This window comes from Sceloporus occidentalis, unplaced genomic scaffold, assembly GCF_023333645.1.
Source record: "Sceloporus occidentalis isolate IW3139 unplaced genomic scaffold, rSceOcc1.0.p SCAF_2, whole genome shotgun sequence".
NCBI lineage: Eukaryota > Metazoa > Chordata > Lepidosauria > Squamata > Phrynosomatidae > Sceloporus > Sceloporus occidentalis.
The window spans coordinates 179,200,788-179,213,019 of record NW_028316982.1 but is presented as its reverse complement, the minus strand read 5'-3'; the positions used below and the strand labels follow the sequence as shown (position 1 = coordinate 179,213,019).

At 39.6% G+C, this 12,232-nt stretch overlaps 1 protein-coding gene across 8 annotated transcripts in view; it reads right to left on the bottom strand.

Annotated features, from left to right (window-relative positions):
- Positions 1–12,232, bottom strand: part of LOC149319382 (F-box-like/WD repeat-containing protein TBL1X) — a 174,047-nt gene that overhangs the window by 111,524 nt on the left and 50,291 nt on the right. The gene's annotated exons all lie outside the window — the stretch shown is intronic.

Here is a 12,232-nt window from a genome sequence, read left to right as displayed (position 1 = left end):
AAGGCCCTCTCTCATGTCCCCACCAACCGTGCTTGTGATGGTTTTGGGATGGAGATAAGGGCCTCCCCTGAGGATCTCAGAGCCCGGGCTAGCTCATATAGGGAAACAGAGTTTGCCAAATAGCCTGGACCTGAGCCATTGAGGGCTTTAAAGGTCATCACCAGCACTTTGAATTGCGCCTGGAAACAGGCTGGCAGCCAGTGGAGCTGTTTCAACAGGGGCGTTGTGTGATCTCTATAACCTACCCCTGTTAGCAGCCTGGTTGCAAGCTCTTTGGACTAGCTGAAGTTTCTGAACACTCTTCAAAGGTAGCTTCATGCAGAGCTTTTCTGGTTGTTCTTGGCATAGGTAGTTCTGTCTTACTTCTATCCATATATTTTTTGCTGTCAAAGTACACAGCAAATTGCACATAACATGGTGGATGCTTTAAGGTACAATAGAAATTTGAGCATGACCCTCATTTTTCCATACCCTCACACATTTCACAAACAAATACCAGGACACATGTCCAAGCAACATCAGAGTGTGGTCAAGACAGAATAAGGTATTAATGCAGAAGAAAACACAAGCTGGGAGAGGCTGCTGCAGTGTGATTTTTCCTGAGCCTACAGGGAAGTACATGATTCAACCCCCTTCTATTCTTCTCATTGCTGAGTTAAGTGAGCACAACCATTTTTGCGCTTTGAACTCAACAATTGGAGCAAACTGAGGACAAAAGGGGAAAGTGTGAACAGGAGAGACAAAGTGGGGCATTTGAATGCAGCTGATAAAGCGCAACGACACAGTCTAGCAGTGACATTTTGGATCAAACCAACTGACTGGAGTGAGGAGTTAGAGCACACTGCAATAGAGGAGAAGCAGCAAAAAAGAGCTTTCAAATTTGGGACCCTGCTTAAGCTTTGTGAGCTGAGACTTGGCTGGCAGGTTGAAGCTGCGGTACTACTCCTCATTTCTTTCACTGGACAGGCTGAGACAAGAGGTAACAGAAGAAGCAATGTTTGTACATGTGGACAGAGGAACACATGAAGCTGGGTGAAGTCCATGTCTATGTTTTTAAATATATTGCCAGCTGCCTTGAGTCCCACTATTGGGGAAAAAGCTGGATATGAAGGAATAAAATAAATAATTAATAATAAGAGTCAAAAGGAGATTTTGGCTATATCAGTCTATGTGCTACAACAAGCCATCTTCATCAGTAAGTATAAGAACTGAAAACCTGGTATCATGTATATCACAGGATACTGTTACTAATGACGGCTAGCTTCTCAGTAAAGATTGGCAGGACTGAGTAACAGCAATGTCCCATGCACAATTGGTTTTCAAGTGACATGAAAGTGGCTTCCATGTGGATGCAGTTTTCTGATAATAAAAATCTCTATGAATCAACTGTGACTTTGTACAGACGCAACCATGTGGTTATGTGGATTCAATTTTGTTTTGGAAAGAAGAACAATTCAGTAGTTCTGTTAAATCATCATTTTCTACTCTAATGTTCACCATGAACAGCTGCTTTCCCCGAACAAGAGTGGTAGCCAACTGTTTTTGATGACAATGGTTACTATTAATACCAGAAAAATGTGTTCCTGACACTTTATGACAGGCTAGTGTTGAAACTGAAATACAAGCCCTAGCTTCACAACCCCACTGTGGTCTGCAAAATTCCCCTATTTTCCTCAGTACTTCAAAGCAGGTGCTTAGAAAATGGCTGATACTCACTGGCTGTATGTTACTTTAACACTGGCTTACCAAAAACACAAATGTGAATGAACTGTGTCTAATCACACAGAGATTGAGCATTCTTGATTTGCCTTAGCCAGTAATGCAGATAGCTAAACCAAGGTTTGTTTACCCTGACACAAAAAGATTACTGCAGGATGTTATAGTTCATTGTGGTCATACTAGCCAGGATCTTAGGGCAGTTTATATCAGGGGTTAGTATTGTTTTATGAATCCTGGCTTGTTTGGGTGCAACAAATCTTAAACTCATGTTTGGATGCAACACGGTTGCTGTGTACCCCATGAGTACATAAATGTTTTTGGGTGTAGCAGGAAGAGTAATCCACAATGCCCTGTGCTGAAAAATTAACGTTCCATATATACAGTATATGGAAAACCAATATAATTTTGTGGCCTACACACACAGACACACACTCCTACTCACTCCAATTGAAAACAAACACAAGCAAAACCTTTGTTGTGATACAATAAAATGGGTATGAACCCTGAAGAAAAGGCTGTTTCTATTTATCTCCAGGAAGATCTAGCATTGATGCTATCATGGGATAATCTTCTAGCCCAATAATAAAACAGTCCCAGTTGAGAGAAATTTCCCACAATGAAGGGTCAGCCCTTCAATATAATCCACATGTCTAACGCATTTATCAGTGTCTCTATGCATCACTATTTCGTCCTTGATTCAAGTTCCTTTGGACTGAACAAAATCTCTTCAGAGTCATAACTGTCTAAAGTAGTAGTGATCCAATGCTACAGGTTGTCCATCCTACATCCCCACTAGAATCACAAGGCCAAAATATCCCTCCAGCTCAGTGATATATAGGGTCTGCCAATGTTGACTTTAGTATGGCTGCTTTGAGGCTCCAGATTCACAGTGTCTATTTGTTTCACAGATTGGCTGAAATTCTACACCATCTCAGTGCAAATATCCACCAGTGAGTTACATGAGTTAAATTATAGGAAATTGTGAATTTGCATAGCTGTCACCATATTACATACTGTGCAATGCACAAAGGCAATATGCAATGTGCAATCCTCATTGACATACTACAGTAATGCATTATTGCACAACTTAAACAATTCTGTTTGTGCAACTCTGCACTCATCACCATAAGCTGTTCCTCCTGATCCAAAAATGTCACTTTTCATAGCTCAACGTACACCTGTGTATGTCACAAAGAAGATTCTGGCCAGTATTTGTTTAAGAATGGTTTTGTTTTTGTTTGTTTTTATGGTGAGAAGTAGTTCAAAGGCTTTTTTTTTTTTTTTTTTGGCTCTGGACATTCATGAATGGGATGTCTGCATGAGGTCCTTTCCTTCTGTCTCTCATGACATTCTCTCTCTATTTGGCCATTTCCTGAACAGGATCATGTAAGTAAGCATTCACTATCATCCCACTTGTGAGTGTGGTGAGGGTTTCATCATACTTCCATCACAAAATAGCACGGGAAATTTTCTGATCCAATATATTTTATATTATATGGGGGGGGGGGGGGAACATTGCAAAATGCAGTAGCTTTGTTGGGAGATATATTTAAAAAAATAATCTGTACATGATAGCTAACTGAAACTTGTGTTTTTGTTTAAAACTCTTAAGTTTCAATGCCATAAAATGTCTGTCTAGTCATTCCAAATCTATATGAATTTTACAACAAAAGGTGACTCATAATACTTGGATATCTCATTGGCTGGGATGCATGTTAAAATCAGAGGTGGAGTGTTAAATGGCAGAACTACTGAAGGTTATTTTAGCTATAGTATATTTCTAGAATTGATTTTTTATTTTTAAAATAAAATAATTATTTGTTTTATTTGCCTAAGGCAAACCAAAGCCATAACCAGGAGTGGATCTTTTCGGAGCATGGTGGGAGGCACCCTTGGGGCCACAGCATGTGTTCACCATGGCCTCGAGGCAATCAGGCTGGGAGCGGCTTCTGGCCACTCCTGGATGCCCATCTGCTTTGCCCCAATATTAGGTGTTGAGAGCACTGTGAAAAGACTAACAGAACAGCCACCTAAAATGCTAAAACATTTCAATCTGAGATTCTTCTGTGTTGGCAAAGAATTTAGCCCCATCACTGTCTCATTCAGGTAACACATTTTTTCAGGTACATTTCCTGATGCTCTTACATTTAAAGGATCAAGTCTATTCCAGGAAAAATCTTCTGCACAACATAATGAGCAAACACCTACCTGCAGAAACATAATCTTAATTTGTTATGAGCAAGTCTGTATGTTCAGTTTATTTAGTGCTATACATATGTAACTGCACAGATAAACCCAAATCCATAATATGAGTCTATGGAATACATGCTACTGAAGTTTACCTCATTGGCCTATATCTGCTGCAATTAACTGAATGGGGTGGAGAATTTATTTGCTTCAAAGATGGGCAAAAGCATGGTTATGTCACCATGATTACATAACATTTTCCATCCTTAGATGTTCAAATGCAAAAGAACAAAAGTAATTATTAACTCAGTTTTACAGAAATGAAACATCATCAACACTGTAAAGCCAACACTTTCAGAACCAGATTCTTAAAACTGCTTCCTGTGTGATACAGGTGTGCAGCTAACTGAATGTATCAGGGTGGGGTAGCTCTGCAGAACAACTATGACCAAATCTAGCTCTAGAAGCTGAGGTGTGAAGATCAAAAAAGTAGGGAATACGAAACTGCCTTATATTGTACTGAAGCAGAGCACTGGTCTAACTTTCTTAGCATTGCAAGTTCTATAGGGTTTCAAACAAGAATGTTCCAATTCCTTACTAAAGATGCAAGGAATAAGGTCTGGCTTTATATTTTTATCCAGTGACCAAGTGCCAATATTGTATATCTTTCAGGGACTGAGACTGCGCACACAGTTCAGTCAATGCCAACTCACAAAGTTAGCCTTCAGGTTCAAAAGGACATGACTATAAACGTCACAGATATTTCCAGTGCTATTTCTGAGATGCAATACTTCTGTTGTTGGAGGTTACAAGAAATAATCCCTCTTCTTTTCAGGAATGCATGCATCACTTTATAAAAGCTTTGGCTTGCTTGCTTATTTATTTATTTAGAGCATTTATATCCCACTCTTCAGCCAAAAAATCTCCCAGAGTGGCTTGCCTGCCCTCAGGTTTACAATCTAAAAAAAACAAGGTGTATGGAGCGGGGCGTCCCATTCGGATGAATGGGGTGTGCACCCGTGGCGCGTGCGTGCCGCCATACCATTGTGCACACGAGCCACATTCACTTCAATAGGGCTCGAGCATAGGCGGAATTCGCCTTACGTGGGGGGTTCAGAACGGATCCCCTGCATAAGGCAAGGTTCAACTGTAGTTAGTCCTGCCTTCTCATGATGTGTCCAAAGTATGACAGCCTCAGTTTAATCATCTTGGCTTCCAGGGAGAGTTCAGCTTTGATCCAGGATTCATTTGCTTTTCTTTTGGCTGTGCACAGTACCCTTAGCACTCTTCTCCAGCACATCTCAAATGAGTTGACTTTTTTTCTATCTGCTTTTTCCACTCTCCAGCTCTCACATCCGTACATGGTGAGGAGAAACACAACAGCTTGGACAATCCAAACTTTGGTGTTCAGCTTTATTATTTTAATACTTAAGATCTTGTCTTGTTCTTTCATAGCTTCCCTTCCTAATCCTAGTCTTCTGATTTCTTTACTGCAATCCCTATTTTGATGAATGATTGAGCCAAAGATATGGGAAATCCTTAACTATTTCAATTTCCTCATCATCTGAATTGAATTTCTGTAACTCCTCTGTAGTCATTATTTTTGTATTCTTAATTTTCAACAGTAAGCCTGCTTTGGCACTTTCCTCTTTGACTTTCTTTAGTAATAATTTAAGGTCTTTAATATTTTCTGCTAGTATTATGGGGCTGTCTGTATATTTTAAATTGCTGATATCCCTTCCTCCAATCACTTCTCTTTCCCCGTATCAAAACTTGCCTTGCATATGATATTTTCTGCATACAAATTGAATAGATAGGGTGATAGAATGTAACCTTGTCTGGTTCCCTTTCCAACTGGGAACCATGTTGTTTCTCCATATTCTTTTCTAACTGTAGCCTCCTGTCCTGAGTACGTTACACATAAGGACAATCAAATGTAATGGTACACCCATATATTTAAGATCAATCCATACTTTTTCATGATCTTTACAGTCAAAAGCTTTGTGTAATCTATGAAGAACATGTAGAGTTTATTCTGGAATTTCTTGGTGCATTCTCTTATCCATCATATGTTTGCAATGTAATACCTAGTTCTTCTTCCTTTCCTGAAGCCTGCTTGCACCTCTGGAATTTTTCATTCCATATATGGTAGGAGTCCATTGTGCAGAATTTTAGGCATGACATTGCTTAATAATATTTATTATTACTCCATACCAGCCTTGAAGTAACCTTTAGGGAGGCTTTGGATGTGCAGTTAGTTCACTTTCACTAATTTGGTATGATAAAGCGCAGGAAAACTATGCAGAAAGATTGTCAAAGGGTGAGAAAATATTTACGAATTTTGACTATACCATTTGGTTCAGACTATTAAATATATTAAATATATAGGGAGCGTTGGTGGTACAGTACTTAAATGCTGGTACTGCGGCCACAACGTTGTGAGTTCTATCCCAAGGCTCCAAGGTTGACTCAGCCTTCCATCCTTTCGTAGGTCAGGAAAATGAGTACAGTGTGCCCTTTTTTTTATGTGGGGGATCTGTTCCATGCCCCCCCACATAAAAAGTGTGTATGCTCGAGCCCCATTTAAAGTAATGGGGTTCATGCATGTGGCGGCAGCGCAGCGATGCACGCATGCCACAGGCGCACGCCCCATTAATCTAAATGGGACACACTGCCCCTTGCACCCCACATGCCGAAAGCCGCATATAGTGCATTCGTGTAGGGCGCAGGCGCGCTGTACCTAGCTAGTTGGGGGCAATTGGTTTACAGATTGCAAACCACTTAGAGAGTGCTGAGTTCACTGATAAACAATATAGAAATGCCATGGCTCAATGCTATGGAATTCTGGGATTTGGGTTTGGTGAAATATTTAGCCTATTCTGTTAGAGTTTTCTGGTGCCACGACAAACTACAAATCCCAGGATGCCATAGGAAGGAACCATGACAGTTAAAATGGTGTCAAGTTGCATTACTGGTAATTCTGTAGTGTGGCAGCAGCCTTAGTACAAATGCATTTGAAACACATTCTAGTTGCTGCATCACTAAGGCTGGCATCAACCAGTGAAGTAACTCATGGTATCACCCCGCAATTGACCTCCTCCCATATCACACCAAACAAATCCTTAAAAATGTTTTTTGTACAAATGTTACTCATAAATCACAATTCTCATCTATCAATGAATGTAACGGTAATAGTTGTGACATAAAACAACTAGAAAAATGAAAATTATACATCTAAATCATAATATCAGCCTAAATGTATTTACATGTACAGTTTCATGAAGTTAAAGTGAGAAATGGGTAAGATTCGATTTTTTTAAAAAAAAATTAAAAAGAATTTTTTTAGTTTTCAAATTTAATTTTAAAAAAACTTGGGTCTCTCCTTTCTTCCCACTGAGTTTTGCAACACTTGCACAATCTCTTCAGTGTTTTAAAAGGATGCAGGTGAACTCCACAGCCTGCTTCTGCCCAAAGGAAAATGATTGGGGAGCGGTGGTTTTGCCCATCCTCCTTAGGGTCACCTGATACTGCTCGCATCCCCCAAGTGATGTCCCTGAATCTAGGTGGAACAATTTTATGTTTGGTCCTACTATTTTCAAATTAACTTTATATGCTCTGACCACATTTTAAATAGCCTACATTATATGTAAAGAACTGTGCTACTTCATTATCAGTATGAGAATGCATGATACATCCCATTGTTATCATTATAAATTACACATTTTTCAGAAATATCCAGATGACCCAAATATCTAGGGTCCTTATACTTTTTCCTCAGTTCAAATTAAAAGGATAAAAATACAGCAATTTTATAGCAAAACCAGGTTTCTTGAAAACCTGCACTCTTACCAAGCCCAGACAGGCCTGCCCTATTCAGTTCCATATATGGAACTTCTGACCTTCACTTTTTAGGTTAATCACTACTATTCATCCAGTTACTCATGAGCCCTGTAATAATGCCAGCCCATTGGGTCATGACTAATATACATACAGCTTTTGTTATGAATATATTTTATTCAAAGCAATAATAATAATAATAATAATAATAATTTTTTATTTATATACCACCCTGTGGCGAACCAATCCGGGCGGTTTACAACATTAAAATAACATACAGCATAAAAACAATATATTTCTCTCCCCCCTTAAAAAGTTATTAAACTGCATATCTAATTTAAAACCACAATAACTAGTTAAACCAACAATAAATTAAACAAAATAAAACCAATCAATAAACCACTGCAACTTCAGTTCTAAAGAAAGAAAAAGGGGGCTTTGGAGACATTACTGAGGAGTGGGGAGATCCTGAGGCCGGGATATTTCAGTCTGGGAAGGCCTGCCTGAAGAGATCCATCTTGACAGCCTTTTTGAAGCTGTCCAAAGATGTTAATTGACAGATCTCGTCCGGCAGGTCGTTCCAGAGCCTGGGGGCGACAGCAGAAAAAGCCCTCCGAGAGGTCGCCGCAAGCCTCGATTTTTGAGGCTGCAACAAGTTTCTCCCAGAGGACCGGAGAGCGTGGGGAGGATTGTATGGGAAGAGGTGGTCTCTGAGATAGCTTGGACCCAAGCCTCACTTTCCTATTTTTTAATCTTTTTAAAGAGGGATTAAAAGATCAGAATAGTATTTTAAGCCTACAAAAACATACTGAAAATTATACAATTATAGCAGACAAGATTTTTTTTTAAAATACAAAAAAAAAAAATATTTAAAAATATTTATCTCAAGCATTTCTTCAAAATGCCTGAGGAAGCAGAATCAGGGACATCACTTGGGGGAGTATAAACAAGGAAAGAGTTCAAAGGAGCAGGTGCCTATTAAAATAGAGGTTTTGACAAAACAAAAGAAAATCATCACAGAAGGTACACTTTCCTAGGCAGAGAGTTCCACAGCATTGGCAGAGCCATAGTAAAAACCGTAACCTTCAGCTGAAGTGTTGGGAGTAGAGCAAAGCAAAAATCTTCCAGATGATCTTAATGTGTGGAAAGAGTCACTTGCATAAAAGTAGGCCCTTAGACATACTGTCCCTAAATCATTTAATGACCTTTGATTTGTACCTAGAAGTGGACAATGAAATGCCAGGAGTGATATGATTCCAGTATCTAGCTCCAATCTGATTACTAGCAGTGATGTTCTGGAGCTAACTTCAAGGTGTCCTACTCCAATGTCAGGTCCACTCACCTTTCGTATTTTGCAAACCATTTATACTGTCAACAACCGGTTTTGCTAGGACAGAACTTTGACAGAGATAGAAGATGTTATGTAAAAGGCAGAGGTCCTCCAGTTGCTCCTCCACAATGTGGAAGTGGAATGAAGGTGGAAATAAATGGCCTTTGAATGTCTGTTGTGAAGATTACACCCACCTTTTAAGTGGTGTACCTGCCACTGTGCTACACCAACACCACCACACCTTTCTTTTGCCTCTGGGGTAGGCAGGCCAAGCAAGGCTAGACAGCTGTTGCAAATGTTGCAACTGCTTACGGTGAACTAACCTGGTAATTGGGAAATACCAGCATTCACAGGTCTGTAAAGGACTCCCTCAAAAATGTGAAAAGATCTGAAACAAGTCTAGCCACTAATACAATGTTGCTGCCATGACCTTCTGAAGAGTCTGCAAAGTGCAGCATTTAGCCACTGATTCAAAGACACCAGGTTCTAGGGCTTATGAGTACATATGATTGGCAAGAACATTTCGCACATTTTTAAAAAGAAAAAAACCACCCTTTTTAAAATGACAGTTAGTATAATCAAGTCTCAACAGCACTTTATTTGGTATCTCTCATTGTTCAAAATGTTTCTAACTATATGGTAAACTGTACACTTATGAACTCTTCATATTTGATTCCATTATGTAACACTGAGCCATGGAATATTTAAAAACTAAAGAATGAAAAGATAACCTTAATTAAAGTCAATTACACATTCCAAGGTATTTGTTGGCCTGGATTGGAACGCTCCACCCCACTGCGTTGTGAGGGTGGAAACAAGAGAGCCTTGGAATATCTCTTGGCAAGTTTATGCTTGCAATTTAATTGGTTTGGCATGATACTGCAGGAACTGCTCTTTGTTCCTTAGCCAAACTCTGGCAACATTGGCCTCATAAGCTTTACTGATATAAGACCCTATGCAGCAAGTATAATTTGGCCTGGATGAATATTCTTCAGTATCAGTGTGTGTAAACATACCTCTTGTATAAAACAAACCAGCCAAACAAATCAAAACAAAACAATCCTCCCCAACAAACTTTAATTTATGTGACTAAAAGCAGTTAGCTGCATGTGATGAAAGTGGAAAGGAAAATATTTATTATATTTAAATTTATTTATTATTTCCTCACAAAAAAGTGGTTTTGATTTGAAAATTCCAAGCATAATAAATATAATAAAAACATATAAACATAATAAATATAAAATTGTTAATCTATTATTATTATTATTATTAACCTTTATTTATGAAGCGCTGTAAATTTACACAGCGCTGTACATGCCATCTTTTTAGTTAGACGGTTCCCTGCCCTCGGGCTTACAATCTAAAAAGACATGACACAGAAGGAGAAGGGAGTGGTGGAGGGAAAGGGTAAGAGGTCCAGCAGTTCCTCTCTACCTCCGAGGCCTGGACCAAGGCAGATGGACTGGAGGGAGGGCTTGGCTTCATAATGGATGGTTAATCTTCCAGGGAAAATACATACTCTCAAGCAGGATAATATACAGTACATAGCAATACAGGAAATGGTTTGATAAACCGGCACCAAAAGAACATCTATAGCTATGGGTCTCTGAATGGCCGTTTTGAGATTGATACCCCAACTGGAGACAAATGGAACTTTACATGTCAGAAATGACTTGAAGACACACAACACACGAACATAGTATTTTCTGTTTCAAGGAAACAGTGCCACCCTTTCTCTTCAAGAGCTGGTTATAAGATGTTTTTCTTCAAAACAATGTGTAGCGAGTATGGAAGGTAGACACTTGACAAATCACTGTTTCAGTCAAGGAATCGTGTCTCATCCTTGTGGCCCTCTGAGTCTCAAATTAGGGAGCCAGCTGATAACTAGCTTATTAACCTCTGAATTCAAGAATGTGCACTCTACAGACTTTCCCAACAATATTAACAAGACCGTACTAAGTGCAAATATATTTGAGTCCATCACAAATACGACATCTTAGGTAATTCTTAAGTATTATGGTTGTTGGTGAAAATGTTTTATAGCTTCGTGCTGCTAAGAAAAAAACAAATTCCATGTTGAAACTCATTGGGAAAAGAAATTAAAATGAAAAATGTCAAGGGTTTCTTTCTAGCCTTTGTACAAATCTGGGCTGCCACTACACTTGTAATACAGTGTACAGATCTGGGGCCCACTCCTCTGCAGAATTATAGTACTATTGTTTCACTATAATTGGGATTTCCAGTTTAGTAAGGAGCATTTAGAATTCTCACTTAGAGAACTCTAGTGCATCTCCCAGGATTCCACAGGATGTGGGCATTGCAGTTATAGTGGAGAAATAGCACTATAATTGTGTGATGTGAATGGATCTCAATTCACTTTGTATGAAATATAATACATTAGAGATCCAAAAGGTGCAAAATACAGTATCAAGTACCTTAAGCAACTCACCTATGAGGGACGGTTAAACTATTTAGAACATGTTTGGCCTGTTCTACACGGGCCTTTGCCACACCCCCAATACGTCCTAGGGGTTGGCCGAGGACGCAGCGTCCAATCAGGCCTCATCCCTAGGACGTACTGGGTACGTCAAAATGGCGGCGCCCTATACACATGGGCGCCATTTTGACGGCGCGGCAATGACTCTGTCAGTGCGCCATTGGCTCCTTGCGGCGTTATAACCGTGCTGCAAAAAGAACCCGCTTTTTGCGGGTTCTTTTTGCAGTGCCAGGGAATTGTGCAGTTTGTCCGCTGCGGTTCCCTGGCACAACAAACATGGGCACCGGCAGAGCGCCCTTTTTGGGCGCTCTGTAAAGCGCCTATGATTAGTTATGTTGTGAGGTGTAGTGGTCTGAGCATTTGACTGTGACTCTAGAGATCAGGGTTCAAATCTCCACTCAAATCTCCACTTGGAACCTTGCACAAGCCACACACTCTCAGCCTCAGAAAACCCCATGAAAGGTTTGTCTTAGGGTTGCCATAAGTCAGAAACTACTTGTAAGCACACAACAGCAATATGAAATAATGGATAGAGTTTCTCTCTCTCTCTTTCCTAATACTTTAAACCTGACATCATCCGATGAAATAGAATGGTAGAAGGATCTAGACAGCTATAAAGGAAGTTATTTCTTTGCATGTCCAAAGTATAAAATTTGCTAGCA